The following is a 13898-nucleotide window of genomic DNA, read 5'->3' as shown; positions in this document are numbered from 1 at the left end:
GTGCACAAACACGGTAAAACTCTAAAAATCCTATAGTTATGACGTAAACAGAAAATAAAAGTGATACAAAAATGGACTCATCACGTCTTTCAAATCGAATGACTGAGAACACCTCACCCCCAAAAGGGAGGTTTCAGCAGCGACAAAGTTGAGAATATGGAATCAGGGTGGCTCAGGTTGGATCTTGGCGAGGCTTCCAGTAGTCCCCGGTCCAGTGTCCTCAGCGGTGATGTTGCGTACCCTGTCGGCGTGGCAGTGCGGTTGTAGTGACAACGGTGATGGCAAAGCTTTAGCATAAATGATGCAAGCGATTCGAGTCATCTGCGAGGGGACAACCGGCCAGGGAGATGCGCTAGGAGGCTGGCCTTTTCTTACCTGTGAAGAGTGCATGCATGCACCAGGGTAATTATGGCATGCCCACCTTTTTTTATGGTAATACGCCATCATGACGTTTTATATTTCATGCTCAAATATGGATACATCGTTTGCCAAAACATCGACAAGAAAATCTGGAGGCTCCGATTGCCAAACAATGGATCGATCACTCCGCCTTGCTAGCTAAAATGTCTGCCGCCATATTGGCCTCTCTAGGACAATGATTAAAAGTAATAGAAGACGGAACACGAGGTTGTGAAGGAAATAACGGCAAGGTCAATCGGTTCCTCACCTCGTTGGAATGGCTAAAGCGATGGTACTAGAGCCCGGTTCTAAGTGAGCCCGTGCTCCAAAAGGTCCCTAGGCATGCAGAGGGTGTCCAATGGGTTCACCTAGGCACACGCAAACGAGAGAGAGAGAGAGAGAGAGAGAGAGAGAGAGAGAGAGAGAGAGAGAGAGAGAGAGAGAGAGACTGATTTTGCCGTATTTCACCGGCAACCGGGACGACAGAGGCGACGACAATGAGCTCCTAGTGAAGAAGCCTGGTGGTTGTGGCTGTTCGAAAACGTAGTAGAAAACAAAAAATGGCCTACGGGTCAAGATCTCAGGATCACTATGATGATGCATACAAGGTTAGATCCGATCGTTAGCAACTTCGAGTTCCAGCGAAAGAAGAGTTTGTGTAGATCGTTTTGAAGTCCCTCGAACCGTCCCACAAATGATCCCTTGAACAAAGATCGAAAACACGATCTCTCTACGGGTTGCACCTGGATGGGCTTGACGATCTGGGTGCACTTTTCCACCCAAAGCTATGCATCACCGGAGAACTAGAGGAGACAGAAGAGAACCTCACGGGGCTTCTCTATCATCTGGAAGTAGAGAAAACTAGGGAACTACAGAGGAGGCACCTCAATCAAGAGAACATGTGTGTTCTAGGCCCCCCTCATGTATATATAGGTGTGGGGGGAGGGGGTCTCCCTCCCTTGGTGCGCTGGCCAAGGAGGGGGGGTCCTCTTCCAATTCCACTTCCCCCCTTAGATTGTTGTCCAATAAGCCAAAGGGGGGCGCCTCCCCTAATGGGATTTCTAGGCCTATTAGTTGTCCTCTAATAGACTTTTAGCCTATTAAGGCAGCCCATGGCGCTTAGATAAATTGCAGGGTGCTCCTAGTAATTCCTAGAGCCCTCTTATATTTATTGTAGGTCCTAGTATATTTTCCACCTATCCACTGTTACACGGTGTTCTCTGAAACCCTCCCGGTAACCATAAAACACTTTTGATTTTGAAACAATTCCTATTATTCCCGAAACTTTGGTAAATTTTTCTCATATTCCTAGCTCCAATAGAACTCAACAGATCAAAAACCCTTAAAGCGTGTGAGCCTTCAGGTTCGATGAAATATAGAAATGAACGAAAACACCTTTCATTCAATGATCAATAGCGGAACCATGGAGATCCATATTGTTGGAAATATGCCCTAGAGGCAATAATATTTTATTATTATATTTCCGTATTCATAATTAAGTGCTTATATTTCATGCTATAACTGCTATGATCCTGGAATATGTGATTCACTGGAAAACTCATATGCACGTGTGAAATGACAAATAAATAAAATAAAGGTACATAGTCTCGCCTCTAAGACTAGCTCAAGTGTTGTTGGTGATCATGTTTTTCGGATCTTAGAAATATCATTAAGTGTAACAATAGTCCTAAAACAACATTGAGATTATGACGTTGGAAGAACGATCATATTGAATCGACCCAAACTTGTTTGTTGTGATTTGGACTAATATTGTTTGTATTCAATTGTAATAACATGGAGTGTGAACGTGTGATCTTGCTCCTTAGACCATGAGAGTATCATGGTCACTTCTTACCATACGGTGGGCTTTGGGGTTGCTCAACGTCACCTGTAACACGGTGATCATAAGGACAACTTACAGGTTCATCGAAAAGTTTAACAAGTGGCTCGATAGCTCAAGAGTGGGATTTTCTCCTCCGACGATGGAGAGGTGTTCTTAGGGCCCTCTCGGTGCGACAGCATCGACCATCGTCTAGCCAGACACAGGTGACTTAGATACGTCTCCAACGTATCTATATTTTCTGATTGTTCCGTGCTATTATATTATCAATCATGGATGTTTTATATGCATTATTATGCTATTGTATATCATTTTTTGGGACTAACTTATTAATCCAGTGCCAGTTGCTATTTTTCCCTTATTTTTGTCTTTACAGAAAATCAATACCAAACGGAGTCCAAATGGAACGAAACATTTTGACGATTTTTCTTGGACCACAAGACACCCAGGAAGGTTCAGGAGGAGGCTAGAAGAGCCACGAGATGGCCACAAGCTCGAAGGGCACGCCCTAGGGGTGCGCCCCCCAAGCTTGTGCCCAGCCCCACCCCCCCGTGGCACTTTCAACCCTAATGTTTCTTCTATAAATACCCAAATATTCCCCATAGACCAGAGGGCACACCAAAAATACTTTTCCGCCGCCACAAGTTCCAGAACCACGAGATCCCATCTGGAGGCCTTTTCTAGTACTCTGCGGGAGGGGGATTCAATCATGGAGGGCTTCTACATCAACCTTGCTGCCCTTCCGATGATGTGTGAGTAGTTTACCACAGACCTACGGATCAATAGCTAGTAGCTAGATGGCTTCTTCTCTGTAGCGATCTGACCTCAGACGGTCAAATCTCTGTGCATAAGTGTCATCCCTGGATCGGTAATGCTGACACACACAGTACTCGAGGATTTATAACAGAGTTCAATCACACACTTATTACATCGAATGTCTCAAAAGAGAACTTAGTACAATAATATGGTTGAAGGCCATCTAAATAAGATAACTGCGGAAGCATCGAAGGTAGTAGAGTCCATTAACTCCAACGGCATAGCTGAGTGCACGACAATGACCTAGCGCACCTTACTCTTCGTATGAAAACTCTGCAACATAATATGTTACAGCCTGTGTAGGTCAGCACATGGAATATGCTGGCAAGATAACACTATAGAGCAAAGAACAAATAACAGCTATAACTACATGCATATATGGCTGGTGGAGGCTCTATGGTTATCATTTGCATAAAGCTAGTTTTTCCCTACAACAAAGGAATAAATTCTATTTAACTACAAAGTTGGTTGAAATATTGAGAATGTTGCTCCAACTCAATCCCAAAATAATAATTATAACCCAACAAATTAATTAAGTAATGTGATGAGATCAAATCAATAATTCAAGTACCAGATACTCAAGATGTCCATAACCGGGGACACGGCTAACCATGTTTAGTTTATACACTCTGCAGAGGTTTGTGCACTTTTCCCCACAAGACTCGATCTCCTCCATTGAATTTCTCGCACTGCATGATGTTTGAGAAACGGATGGCCGAGACACAGTCTTTCCGAAGAGGTTCCCTTAACCGATAGATAGGCCGGTACACCTACAATCCCCTACATCCGCTAGCCCATCATAGAAAAGATTCCCACAACTTACTCAGCTATGCTAGAGCCCATAATGGCTTGTGGCTGCACACTGAAGTTTCTAGCATGAATAATCTTATGATCCCTTTGAGCCTGGGTGGCGAACCATAGGATGATCACACGGGTACTCCGGGATATCCCAGGACAACACTGGATTGCTCCAGGTGCCAAGACAACCACTGGGTGCTCCAGGGTGCCTTAACCAATCCACCCAGATGTGAGTTAAAGTAGCCACCTTAAGTTAACCATTAATTTAAAACTCTCACATCTGTCATGGATCACTCAAACCAAACCACGTCTACGAGCATAGCATAGTAGTATAAGCATAACGTAGAAGTAACTCCTAGGGTTTGCAATAAAGACAATAGGTTCTACCTCATCAACTACTTCCCAATACCCACATGTTAATCAGATCCTATTCATGCAATGTTTGAGGATTGAATCTAATGCATAAAAACTGGGTAATAAAAGGGATATGATCAAAGTGTTATTTGCCTTGCTGACGATCTGAAAACCCTAGTGACTCGTAGTAGCACGCTTCGCACTCCGGAAACTCTATCGTGAACCAACAATAGCATACATAACCACTCAAGCATAAGATGCCAGGGTAAAACTCAAGAGAAAAGATCCAAACTGAAAGTTCAACTGAAGAGCTTCGATTTGCAAAAAGAATCAATCAAATCGGAGCTACGAAACTCAAACTACATCAAAAGAAGTTCGAATTCAAATCTGCTTGAAACCAAATTTTAAGTCGTCAAAATCATGTTCAAGTTGATTATCTGGAAAGGAACAAGACGCAGATTTTGGCGTTGGTTTCACTGGATTTGGACAAACGAGTAAAAAGTAGCTAGGGGTTGAAAATCATGGACTAAACTATGATAAAAGTATTTGCGGATAGGTCCCTCGCCGAAAATTTTAAAATAAAAAGAAAAACCTAACGAACAAACGGTCGCTAACAGAAACTAACGAACGAAAATCGTTCGCTAACGTGGATTAACGGACGAACGTCCGCTAATTAGCTCATATCGAAAAAACCGAGAAAAACCCTAACCCTAAAAATAAACCAAAAGAAAACCGAGGAAAACCGAAAAAACCGATCGGTCTTTTACCGGTCAATGATGGCGACGGGGTCAACGGCGGCGACGGAATCCGGCGGCGTCGGCGGGGTGGGGCTTCGGCGGCAGTGGCGGTCGGCGGCGACGGCGAGGCGCGGCTGCGGCGGCGATGAGGTGGGGCGGCTGCGGGCGGCGGGGTGAGGTGGAGGTGGCGGGGTGGGGCGGCTTATAAAGGAACGAGGGGGGCTGCCTTGGAGGAGGGGGCGCTGGCGACGGGAGTCCGGCTCGGACTCCCCGAGCTGCGGCGGCGCGCGGGACTCCTCCCGCGAGGAGGAAGGCAGCGAGGCAAGGTGGGCTGGCCTGGCTCGGCTGGGCCTTCGGCCTAGTCGGGCGACGAAACTTTTTTTTAAATAAATTTCACCCGAAAGAAAAAAAATCCTAATAAAATATAAAAAAAATCTGAAAATACCAGAAACAATTTTCACCGTCCAAACCTAATATTTAGGACAGGATGAACATTTTTCTGGCCTAAAATGCAATTTTCAAAAATGCATATTTTTTAAAAATTCAAATAAAATACGAATAAAATAATAATTTGATTTTAAAATTTCTTCTCCAATATTCCTCTCTTTTGAAGAAGTCATTTTATCTTCTCTCATTTATTTTTATTATTGGAAATAATTGGAGAGAAAAATATTAAAATCAAATTGATCCTCCTTTTCAAATTTGAGAGAATTCAAATATGATTGTGAAATCTCCAACTCTCTCCTTGGGTCCTTGAGTTGCTTAAGATTTCTAGGATCACAACCAAAAATGCAACATAAAATATGATATGCATATGATGACCTATGTATAACATCCAAATTGAAAATTGGGATGTTACATTCTCTCTCTCTCTTTGATCTTCAGTACAATGTTCTCCTCGATGTTCTTGGAGATCTATTCGATGTAATCTTTTTTTGCGGTGTGTTTGTTGAGATCCGATGAATTGTGGGTTTATGATCAGATTATCTATGAATATTATTTCAGTCTTCTCTGAACTCTTTTATGCATGATTAAGATAGCTTTGTATTTCTCTCCGATCTATTGATTTGGTTTGGCTAACTAGATTGATTTTTCTTGAAATGGGAGAGGTGCTTTGTAATGGGTTCAATCTTGCGGTGCTCAATCCAGTGACAGAAAGGGACATGCCACGTATTTTTATTGTTGCCATTAAGGATAAAAAGATGGGGTTTATTTATATTGATTGGATCTATCCCTCTACATCATGTCATCTTGCTTAAGGCGTTACTCCGTTTTTGTTAACTTAATACACTAGATGCATACTGGATAGCGGTCGATGTGTGGAGTAATAGTAGTAGATGGAGGCAGGAGTGGGTCTACTTATCTCGGGCGTGATGCCTATATACATGATCATTGCCTTGGATATCTTCATAACTATGCGCTTTTCTATCAATTGCTCAACAGTAATTTGTTTACCCATCGTATGCTTTCTTTCAAGAGAGAAGCCTCTAGTGAAAACTATGCCCCCCCGGGTCTACTTTTATCATATTATTCAAAAACACAAAAATACCTTGCTGCAATTTATTTACTTTTATCGTATTTAACACTTTTACTTATCTTTTATATCCATCACTATGAGATCTCATCCTTGGAAGTAACCATGAAGGGATTGACAACCCCTTTATCGCGTTGGGTGCAAGTATTTGTTTGTTTGTGTAGGTGCAATTATTGGAGACTTGTGTGTCGACCTACTGGATTGATACCTTGGTTCTCAACCGAGGAAAATACTTATTTCTACTTTGTTGCATCACTCTTTCCTCTTCAAGGGAAAACCAACGCAAGCTCAAGAAGAAGCAGGAAGAATTTCTGGCGCCGTTGCGGAGGAGGTTCTACATCAAGCCTACCAAGTACCCATCATAAACTCTCATCTCTTGGATTTACATTATTTGCCATTTGCTTCTTGTTTTCCGCTCCCCCACTTCTAAAACATTTTCAGAAAAATACAAAAATATTTGCCTTCTTTCCGTGTTCCTTTATGTCTTACTTGGTTTGTTTGCTTGTTCGCTTGGCATAATTGTATGTTTATTCCAAATCAGAAGCAAAACGTTTATGGATCCTCATCCACTTGATAATCTTTTTAAAATATCCAACTATGATGAACCAATTGCTAGTGAGTTGAGTGGACTAGATTATCTTTATGAAGTTTTGCTTGAAATTGGTGAATCTGAAAATTGTGATGAAGTGCTAAAAGAGGAAATTTATGAAGTGATTCATGATAGCTCCTTGAATGAAAAGCATGATTGCAATGGTGTTATTATAAATTCTATTAATATCAATTTTGCTAATAATATGCAAAACCCCGAGCTTGGGGATGCTAATTTTGATATGTCCACTACTTATTGCAATGATCATAGTGATTCTTCTTGTAATCTTGAAAATTTATTTAAGCCTCATGATGAACATGTTTGTGATAATACCGAAAGTGGGTTTGGAAGAGTTCCAACTTTATGTAATAATGATCCCACTACTTTGGAGAGTGATCAATCTTATTATTTTTTATAAAAGTGGACTTGGAGAGGTCATGACTTTATTTTATGATAATCCTACTATTTTGAAAGAGTGTCAACTTTGCATGCATGTGGATCATATAAAGAGAATATGTTATGTGAGAGTTATATTGTTGAATTTAATATGATCCCACATATAATTATTATGAGAGAGGAAAATATGGTTGTAGAAATTTTCATGTTAGTAAATTACCTCTCGTTATGTTGATATTGTCAATGTTTTATTCTTCTCCCTTGCGTATGCTAGTTTTTGCTAGCCTTGACAATTTGTTTGCTTATATAATGCATATGCATAGGAATCATGTTAGACTTAAATTTTTTTTTCAACATGTTTTATGATGCTCTCTTTGTGTTTCAATTATTATCTTTCAGGTGAGCATCATTGAAATCTCATAGCCTAGCTTAATGGCTATAAAGAAAAACGCTTATTGGGAGACAACCAATATTTTTCTTTTCTATTTTTCAATAACTACACCATTATACTTCTGTTATGATGGAGTTCTAATGTTTTAATTAGCGTTTGTGCCAAGTAAGACCTTTGGGATGATTTCACTACCAAAAACGGAAATTTCCTGTGAGCCGAAAACCGACAGGGAAATAGGGAAAACCGGCAGGAATATATTTTCCTGTCGGCCAACTTTCAGGAATGGCCACCAGCCATAGCTTACAGGGAAAATAAGCTATGCCTGTCGGTTGGCCGACAGGAACTTTATCACTGTCGGTTTTACTAGTTTCTTTGGCGGTTTTGGCCCCACAGGGCTGTGTAGGCGTCAGGTTTGGCCAACCATGAAAGTGGTACATCCCTGTCACACAGCCGCCAGGAAAATAAGATACAAAGAAACAAAAAAACTCCATATTGATAGTTTTACACATTTATTCCATTATTCAGAATACTCAGAACACAGAAACATCAATTTCAATAGTTTACGTCAACCATATATCTACAATTCACATATCTCCTGGTACAGTTCCATAGAATTTACATGAATCAAAGGCTAACAAAAACAGAGGTCCAACATGAGACCTCATTTTCTATAATGCCTTGCTGCAGCTTAAGTTGCAAGCTGCTATTCAAGGTTACCTTGCAGTGGCATAATTGAACTTGTGAAAATGAGCAAGTGTTAAAAAGGTAACAAGAAACAGGATAACATATATAAGATATGATCAACATAATCTATTTGGTATCTCAGCTTCTCACATTAACATTGGCATATATACCAAACTTGTTTTTGTCACAGCAGGGTTACCAAATTTAACAGCTATATAGCCAAATAATGGAGTGATTTGTTCTAGCATCATGTCTCAGATTTGATGCAAACCATACAGCTGACTAAATCCATTCAAATGACAACCTGAGCACAAGCTTCTGGGTCAGTTTGACAGAACTATCAGCTAACAGTCGGAGTAGATAATTTATTAGAGACTTCTTGCAAGTCACTTCAAAACACAATACCAATGTTAATAGAATTAAGTGCAACTCCTCAAGGATGCATAACCACAAAGCTACATAATAAGAAAATAGTAGGGAGTTAAGTCTATCCATTTCAGATTTGCAAGAATGCTCGACAGATCCTTGATCATCTCCATAATAGTAGAAACCAAAGCATTATGCAAATATTTGATAATGTAATAGCAGGAAAAGGTACCTCTTCATTCAGAACAATATGGTAGAATTTCTTGCCTTGATTGATGACCTCAACTTCTTGATTGAACCTCCTTGTTGTACTGATAATGCTCCTTGTACTTGCCATGCAGCTGGTCAATGCTTCCTAAATCCTAATATAATAAAAAAGATCAAACCAAAAACTATGGATAAACAAAACTAGAGAACACATTTTTACAACACTTACAAATTGAGACAATAAAAAATCAAAAGGGAATAGAAATAAGTTGTGTTCATACTAAACAAACATAGAAATTACTGGTTAAATGCAGATCTCATGATCTTTGGCACAATGGACATAGCATGGTATGATTTAATGTACATGAGACAACTTGATCAGCAATTATTAATGATAATCCCTTGATTAGAGACCAGGGTGAAAACAAAAGTAAAAATACCTTGATTAGAGCAAAGGCTCTTGCATCTCACGTGGATCACGGATCTTGATTTTTGCCCCTAATCATGAGTTGCAAACTAGAAAAATCAGTCCTCAAATAAGCGATGGCCAATATTTAATTTCTACGTTCAAGTGCATACAACAACAAAATATGGAAGGAATATTACCACTTCATTTGGAAGAATATTATACAATTTCTTGACGCCAAGTGATAACCTCAACCTCATCTTTAACCTCTCTGTTGCATTGATGATGTTCATTGTACTTGCAACGCAACTGCTACTGGATAGAGAGCAAACTGTAAGAGAATAAAATCATAAGGAAATAGAATGGCAAGTAACATTTGGACTGAACAAACATTACTTTCATGACGTGTTCCCTGCAATGTTTTCATTTTCAGTGCATTATTCCAGACAGAGCAAACCAAAGCAATCCGGTTAAGAAAGAGTTCCCTGCATTATTTTCATTTTCAGTTCAAGGCAGCAATATGGTCACCGATTAAAGCTTGAAAAAAATAGTTACAACTAACACACCAGACGAAGCATCTAAATGATCTCAACATAGTTACAGGCCATATTATAAACAAATGTATATACCCTGTACAAGCCACTCAAAAATCAGAGGAACCATGTTCATGTATGAAAACTCCGGGAAGTAAAAACGACCAACATGCACCTCCATGTATAGCTACATCACAAAATATGGGTTGTTATATACAACCTAAAAACAGTAATCAATCTTGGAGAATAATAAAAATTCAAAATTCAACAAATCATCATAAGGAAAATCATGCCCCAAAAAATTATTATTCCTGTAACCTGGAGATGAAAGCAAAAGATCTCGCACAACCTTTCTAAAAGCAGTTGGCTCTAGTATCAGTAGAGTATCTTGCAGACATATGGTTGCAGAGGAGAGGCGTTCGACTACTTTGGCCTATTCAAAATGAAACTCCATATAGAGCCATTTGCTTCCGCTAGTACCCAACAAATTAGGGAGGAGAAAATGCTTATTATTTTTTGCTGAATCCAATCATAGGTGCTCACAGATGAAATTTATCAGAAGGATACAGATCCTAAAAAAGGGAATACATCGATTATTATAAGTGAAAAACATCATAGTAGAAGTGGTGCCTAGATCTTGAAGGGACGTTACCTGGATGGAACGGGGTGGTACTCAAAGAAGGATGCTACGGCGGTCGAGTGACGGCAGTGGCGGTGACGTTGAAGGAGACCCTCCCGCGGAGGCAACAGGAGGTTGACAGCGACATTCCGGAGGCGGTCGTTCCGTGGTCGACGACCCAACAAATATGGCGGAGGGGGCAGGCGAGAGAGTGGAGGAGGTAGAGCCGCCGGCGAGGGATTCAGCGTGCAGCCGGGCGGCGGCGAGGGATTTGGGGCGCAGCTGGGCGGCGGCGGCGGCGAGGGATCTGGGGCGCAGCTGGGACTGGGAAGATGACTCGGGTGGGTACTGATTTGGGATTTTTTTTCGCCAGGGCTTTTTATCAGTCGGCGGGCCAAAATTCGGCTAAGCGGCAGGACGGGCTTTCGTTTTGGCGCGCGTAGCTGAAATTCCATAGGGCCAAACATGGGCCTCTTTTTTCGGTGAGTTACGCACGACAGGGATAGAGGTTAGTTCTGTGGGCTGAGCATTGGCCGACACCGATATTATTAATTCTGTGAGTTTTCGGTTCGCCCACAGGAATATACCTCATTTTCCTGTGTGCTAGTGCGGGCCCGACAGGAAAATATTATGACCCACAGGAAAATTTCGGTTTCTGGTAGTGGTTGGAAGATTGTTGATTTGATTATGTAAAAAAACAAAAACTTTTGCATCCAGTAATAAAATTGATGTGCTCTGCTGGAACGTGATAAAACTCTATTTTTTTACACTTCATTGATATACAAATTTTCCATGTTGTCTTATTTTTTTAGAAGTTTTGGAGTTACAAAGTCTGGCTAAAGTCTAGATTACTACAGACTGTTCTGTTTTTGACAGATTTTGTTTCATTGTGTTGTTCGCTTGTTTTGATGAATCTACGGGTTGTATGGGGGGGGGGGGTTATGAACCATGGTGAAGTTAGAATACAGTAGATATAATGAAAATATAAAATTGGAATGAGTTTACAATAGTACCTAAAAGTGGTGATTTGCTTCATTTCACTAACGGATCTCGTGAGTTTTCTGTTGTGTTTTGTGTTGTGAAGTTTTCAAGTTTTGGGAAAAGTTTCGATGGGCTACGGAATAAGGAGTGGCAAGAGCCTAAGCTTGGAGATTCCCATGGCACCCCAATGTAATATTCAAGGACAACCAAGCATCTAAGCTTGGGGATGCCCCGGAAGGCATCCCTCTTTTGTCTACAATCCATCGGTAAATTACTTGGGGCTATATTTTTATTCACTACATGATATGTGTTTTGCTTGGTGCGTCGTGTATTATATGATTCTTTGCTTTATTTGCTTTTTAGTTTGCCACAATCATACTTGATGGACACACCTTTTTGAGAGGGACACACATTAATTGTGAATTTATTAGAATAATCTTTGAGCTTCATTTATATCTTTTGAGCTAGGTAGTTGCTCTAGTTCTTCACTTGTATCTTTTAGAGCACGACAGTGGTTATATTTTGAAGAAATTGATGAACTCTCATGCTTCACTTATATTATTTTGAGAGTCTTATAAATAGTATGGAAATTTTCTTAGGTTATGAATTTAGTCATAATATGATGGGTATTCAAGAGGGATATAATAAAAACTTTCATATTCCGAGATATATTGCCATGAAACTTTCACCGTTCTGTTTTATTATGACACATATCACCATCGTCATATTGCTTTGCATGATCATATAGTTGACATAGTATTTGTGGCTCTGCCACCGTTCATATTTTTTATACATGTCACGCTAGATCATTGGACATCCCGGTACACCGCCGGAGGCATGCATATAGAGTCATATTTTTGTTCTAGTATCGAGTTGTAATTTTGTTTTGAGTTGTAAGTAAATAGAAGTGCGATAATCATATTCATTAGAGCATTGTCCCATGTGAGGAATAAAAAAGAGGCCAAAGAGCCCCAAAAAAGAGGCCAAATGAGCCCAAGAAAAAAGAGAGGCCAAAGTGCCCAACAAAAGAAAAAATATAAAAAAAGAGAGAAAAAGAGAGAAGGGACAATGTTACTAACCTTTTCCACACTTGTGCTTCAAAGTAGCACCATGTTTTTTCATGATAGAAAGTCTCCTATTTTGTCACTTTCATATATTACTAGTGGGATTTTTTCATTATAGAACTTGGCTTGTATATTACGATGATGGGCTTCCTCAAATGCCCGAGGTTTTCATGAGCAAGCAAGTTGGATGCACACCCACTTAGTTTTCTTTTGAGCTTTCATAAACTTATAGCTCTAGTGCATCCGTTGCATGGCAATCCCTACTCCTTGCATTGATATCAATTGATGGGCATCTCCATAGCCCGTTGATTAGCCTCGTCAATGTGAGACTTTCTCATTTTTGTCTTCTCCACCCAACCTCCAACATCATATTCTATTCCGCCCATAGTGCTATATCCATGGCTTACGCTCATATATTGTGTGAAAGTTGAAAAGGCTGAAGTGGATTAAAAAGTATGAACCAATTGCTTGGTTGCCATCGGGGTTGTGCATGATAAATACTTTGTGTTAAGAAGATGGAGCATGACAAGATTATATGATTTTGTAGAGATAACTTTATTTAGCCATGATATTTTGAAAAGACATGATTGCTTTTTTACTATGCTTGAAGTATTATTGTTTTTATGTCAATATTAAACTTTTGTTTCGAATCTTATGGATCTGAATATTCATTCCACATAAAGAATGATTACATGATAAACATATTAGGTAGCATTCCACATAAAAAAATCTGTTTTTATCATTTACCTACTCGAGGACGAGCATGAATTTAGCTTGGGGATGCTTGATACGTCTGCAACGTATCTATAATTTTAGATTGTTCCATGTTATTATATTATCAATCTTGGATGTTTTATATGCCTTATTATGCTATTTTATATCATTTTGGGGACTAAATTATTAACCCAGTGCCAAGTGCCAGTTGCTATTTTTCCTTGTTTTTTCCTTTACAGAAAATCAATATCAAACGAAGTCCAAATGGAACGAAATTTTTTGACAATTTTTCTTGGACCACAAGACACCCAGGAAGGTTCGGGAGGAGGCCAAAAGATCCACGAGATGGCCATAAGCTCGGAGGGCGCGCCCTAAGGGGGGGCAACCCCGTCGTCTCGCGTAACGTGAGGAATAGGGCCGCTCAGTTTTGAGGAGCCAATCACTACTAGGAAAAGGCCTACTAGTGGCGC

General features: G+C 40.2%; 1 non-coding gene across 3 annotated transcripts; it reads right to left on the bottom strand.

Moving 5' to 3' along the window:
* Positions 1–8340: 8340 nt before the first annotated feature.
* Positions 8341–11043, bottom strand: LOC109786108 (uncharacterized). Of its 3 annotated transcripts, XR_006669627.2 has the most exons (6): positions 10703–11043; positions 10400–10622; positions 9914–10002; positions 9718–9832; positions 9552–9609; positions 8341–9266 (listed from the first exon to the last, which is right to left on the bottom strand). It is a non-coding gene; the product is annotated as an uncharacterized protein (transcript). The 3 variants fall into 3 exon arrangements; XR_006669628.2 differs by lacking the exon at positions 10400–10622 and having other exon boundaries at positions 9718–9829; positions 10703–11038; XR_006669626.2 differs by lacking the exon at positions 10400–10622 and having other exon boundaries at positions 10703–11037.
* Positions 11044–13898: the final 2855 nt, after the last annotated feature.

Source organism: Aegilops tauschii, chromosome 2 (genome assembly GCF_002575655.3).
Source record: "Aegilops tauschii subsp. strangulata cultivar AL8/78 chromosome 2, Aet v6.0, whole genome shotgun sequence".
Taxonomy (NCBI): Eukaryota; Viridiplantae; Streptophyta; class Magnoliopsida; order Poales; family Poaceae; genus Aegilops; species Aegilops tauschii.
Note: the sequence above shows the minus strand (reverse complement) of the source record. Positions and strands in the feature narration are given on the sequence as shown.